Below are 5,001 nucleotides of genomic sequence, written 5' to 3'. Positions count from 1 at the left end.
TGGGCAACTCAACGCGATCTCAATTGAGTTGTTCTTCCCGACTATCACATGAATTATACCTTTGTCGTCCCCGTCCGATGAAGACGAAGTCTCGAAGTCGAATTTGTCCATATCTGATCTGAAATGACAATAATCAATACACTGTATCAATGTATAATCCAATTCAAAATCTGTCTGGTCAATATCTGAATAAGCTACAATCTGATTCATATCAACTATATCACAAGATAACAGAAACCAATACTGAATCTGATCAATCTGTACCAACTGATGTTTAGACGGCATAACACTACAGTCTTGTAATCCCGTCAGTCTTAACATCACAATTACACTACCAGAATTCCTAATAAATCTCAGTACAATCTATAACTTCAGTATCTGTACCTTGTAAAATGAATAACAGCATAATTCTGATAGCAATCTCAATCAAATCAACTCTAAAATTCATAACAATGCCATAACCAGTCTATTTCTAAATCTGACTTTGATTCTACAATATCTACGGTAGTAGAAACACCATATCTGAATCATATTCAATTTTAACAACATCATAAATTCAAATCTTGTCTAAACGTAATGAAACTTACGTCCAGTCGTATCCTGCGTTGATAGGAACACAGTACCGAAGTCGGATTTCAATTCAGATAGACGGTTTGCTCGTAAATCAATTTCTAAAACTAAGAACCAAGTTTTTCCCCCGGAAGCTTTCCTCGATTCCCCTTTGCAAATTCTGAGGAGAATTCGAGTCTTTACATGCCTATATATATACCTTTCATGCACGCAAGACAAGTGGCAAGGTGCATGTCTTGCACGTTTCGCGCATATGCGCGCACAAAGTCGCGCATATGCGCCAGTTCCTTCGAACTAGCAATTTCCTTCTCGCGCATATGCGCCAATCTTTCCGCGCATATGCACCACCCATTCTGTCCCTTCCGCGCATATGCGCCATCATCTTCGCGCATATGCGCCAATGCATCTGGCCTTGCCGCGCATGTGCGCCATCTTCTTCGCGCATATGCGCCGCTGCTTCTGCCATCTCCGTGCATGTGCGCCAATACATGCTGCGCATGTGCGCGGGACCCTTCTTGCACACATATTTTAATTCTTTTCGTGACTCTCCCGGTCCGATTCGTTCCATCTATAATCGTCTCAATTATTTAAATAAATCATTCCGGATTAATCTCTGATTACAGTAATCATATCCAAAGCATTTCAGATTACGGTAATTAAATTCTCGGGCATTACAGCGCTCCCTCACCATAGAAAAACCAACTAGAGCTCTCAGTCGTACGAAACTGAACAAGCTTCTGGTAACAATCCACAGTAGCTCGATAGTTAGTCAACAGGTCTATACCCAGAATACAATCAAAATCTTCCATCTCTAGGATCATTAGATTCGCAGTCAACTCGTTACCCTCAAAATCTAAAGGACAACCCATCACTAGACGATTTGCTAACACCGAATGACCCATCAGAGTAAAAACGGAAAGAATGACGTCTAGAAAAACATAGGGTAACTTATGACGCTTAACAAATCGTGCAGAAATGAATGAATATGATGCTCCGGTATCAATAAGAACAAAAGCAGGAATACCGCATAAACAAAAAGTACCTGCTATGACTCTCCCTGTCTCATCTGCAGCCTGATCCTGGTTCAGCGCAAATACCTGACCTTGGGCACGAGGTCGAAGATTTGAACTGCCCATTGCCTGACCCTGCATCCTCTGCTGAACAGTCGTCTGAGATCCGGAACCAGATCCTGCTCCACCTCGCAACTGAGGACAATTCTTCTTAAGATGACCCATCTCTCCGCACTGAAAACAAGCTCCCGCGGCTGATCGGCACTGCTCCGATGGATGGTTCTTCCCACAATGCACACAAGAAACCTTTTTCTTACCAAAGCGAAAAACACCGCTAGACCGAGATCCAGATCCAGAAGAAGAAGAACCAGACTTCTTGAAAGACTGAGATCGAGGGCTCAAAGTATTCGGAGGTCGAGAAGACAGAATAGACCTACCACGCTGCAGACTGATCTCTGCCTGGCGACACCGGTTCACTAACCCATCATAAGAAGTAGGATCATCGCAGACAGTGACTCGATCAAAGATCTCCTGGTTAAGACCCTGAAGGAAATGGTCATACTTGGCCTCAGAACTGCTACTAATATGAGGAGCAAAGGGTAACAACTCGAAGAACTTCTGCTGATATGCATCAACAGACATACTACCCTGCTTAAGACTCAGAAGTTCAATCGTCTTTGCCTGGCGAAGGGCTGGAGGAAAATATAGCTGCATGAAAGCTGCACGGAATTCAGCCCAAGTCACCCTACCCTGAGACTGAACTATCGGCGCAGAAGTCGATCGCCACCACTTGCGTGCACGGCCCTCGAGAAGAAAACCAAGGGTCTCCATCTGCTGCTCTTCGGTGCACTGGAATGCACGGAAACAACTCTCCATGCGCTCTAACCAATCCTCAGCAACATCTGGAGTCTCACCACCGACTAAAGGCTTAGGCCCCATCTAAATGAAACGGTGCATCTCAAAACGCCTAGGGCCATCACGACGATGACGATGTTCACGATGACGCCTACGATTGTCCTGGTCACCCCAAAGACCTACACTCCCCTGACTACTCTCATCACCAAGGTGGTCAGCCATCGCTACAAGATAGAATGGGGAAAAATGGTAAAATGGTCAACGGAAATCCCAAAACAGAATCTATATCCCAAAATCATATGCATGCTCTGATACCATAAATGTAGTGACTCGTTCCAGAATCACCTACTAATCAAGAATTAAGCATGCAATTAACTTAATTAATAACAATCAGAGATAATTGCGGAAATGGTCAACAAACGATAGTTATACAACCCAATCGAAATCCAGAACAACTCAAACTAAAATGAAAATATGTGGTACAACCATATCGAAACAAAACAGTATTGAAGAACTAAATCAACCGGCTACTCAACGTCCTCCTCATCCTCCTCCTGAGCCATCCAACCTGAGGCCTGCCCCGTGGGAATGGGGTGTCCAAGATAAACAAAACCGAGGACGTGAGCGGTAAGAACGCCCAGTACAAAAATATGAGTATACCAACCTATATGAAATGCACATGCTATGATATGATACCAGGGTAGTCAAGGAACAGGAATTACAAAAGATCTCAACATGCTCAGTCTAGAGGCGCCAAGTGGATAGTTGTAAGGCCCAAGAAATTTATCATGTTAATTCGAAATGATTTGACGATGGTTATTATAATCGGACATGATTTGTGGAGTATTGACATGATTGAGGTTATAAGAACTCAAATGACGAGGCCGGGCGTCGTTGCAGTGTGAGCCAAGATTTCGGGCAGAATATGTGGCGCCCGAGCGGTAGAAAAGCACCGCCCGAGCGCCAAGGCATCACAAGAATTCGGACAGGAAGGCTGGCGCCCGAGCGGTAAAGAATTACCGCCCGAGCGCCAATGGTTAATAAGCTAAGCATCGGACAGAAAGTGCCGCGCTCGAGCGGTACTTTCTTACCGCCCGAGCGCGAGACGTGGAATAGGCTAGATGAGACACTTGCCTTCTTGCATGCATCGTATATGTATATATATATATATATATATGTGTACTTCGAAAAATCCTTCAGAAACGTGGATAAAGAATCGAGAAAGGTTTCTGAAAAAGAGTAAAAAATCCTTACGCCTTTTGTGAGAAATCCGTCCGTCAGATTTTGAATCCGACTTCGGTACTGTGTTCCTATCAACGCAGGCTACAACTGGACGTAAGTTTGGTTATGTTTAGACAAGATTTGAATTTATGATATTGTCAGAACTGAATATGAATCAGATATGATGTTTCTACTACCGTAGATATCGTATAATTGAAGTCAGACTGAAGAACGGATTGTTTATGTAATTGTTATGATTTTTGAAAGATATTGACTGAGATTCTATCTCAGAATTGTGTTAATATTCAGAGTATGAATTATGTTGACACAGATTATGAGTTCCAGTATTATATTTGTGATGTTCAGATTGACGGAGTTATTCAGATTGTATCGTTATGCCGTCTAAACATCAGTTGATTAGATTGATCAGATTCAGTAATGATTTCGATTATAATGTGATATCGTTGATATGAATTAGATTGTACCTTGTTCAGATATGGATCAGATTATATACTGATTTGAGTATTGATCAGAACAGGTTTTGATTCGAGTTATATACTGATGTTGTATTTATATGATTGTCATTGCCAGACTGGGTATGGACAGATCAGAATACGAGACTTCGTCTTCGTCAGACCGGGAAGACAAAGGTATAAATAAATGTTGATTCGGGATTGCACAACTCGAGTTAGGTTTGACTTGAGTTTCCCTAAATCACATACTGTACTTTATTGCATTGATATTTGCAGATTATCAGATGGATATGTTGCTATATCGACTTAGAACAGAGTCAGAGTTCGAGTCTAGGGCAGACAGCCTAGCTAGGGCAGAACAGCCGAGTCTTTCTCAGAACCGATAAGACTCTAGACGTACGGTGTATCGACGCGCTTAAATGTAGATCGACGTTTAATGTAGACACTCGATACAGCATACCGAAGTCTAAATGAGATCGGGATCCCTAGATTAGAATGAGAGATGAGTCAAGTCTTAGATATTAAGACTAGAGTTTGATTACAGATCCGTATTAATCTATGTTTCGTAGATTACGATTCATGTTTTATTTACAGACTGGTATTGATACATGTTGTTGATTATGCTACATGTGGTAAGATATAATTCATGCGTTTATATATGTTTTATATGATTGCATGTATACATTGTTTATACTGGGATATTTATATCTCACCGGAGTTATCCGTCTGTTGTCTTGTTTTGTATGTGTGCATGACAACAGGTGGGACAGGATCGGGGTCCAGAAGAAGGTGAGAGATCAAGATTAGAGTGGTGATTCCGGACTTAGATGTAGATAGGTTTCATTACTAGATCATAGTAGTTGAACCTTAGT

The sequence above is a fragment of the Primulina eburnea genome, chromosome 2, assembly GCF_022965805.1.
Source record: "Primulina eburnea isolate SZY01 chromosome 2, ASM2296580v1, whole genome shotgun sequence".
In the NCBI taxonomy this organism is placed as follows: Eukaryota; Viridiplantae; Streptophyta; class Magnoliopsida; order Lamiales; family Gesneriaceae; genus Primulina; species Primulina eburnea.
The sequence above is the reverse complement of the archived record's forward strand: the minus strand, read 5'-3'. Positions refer to the sequence as shown.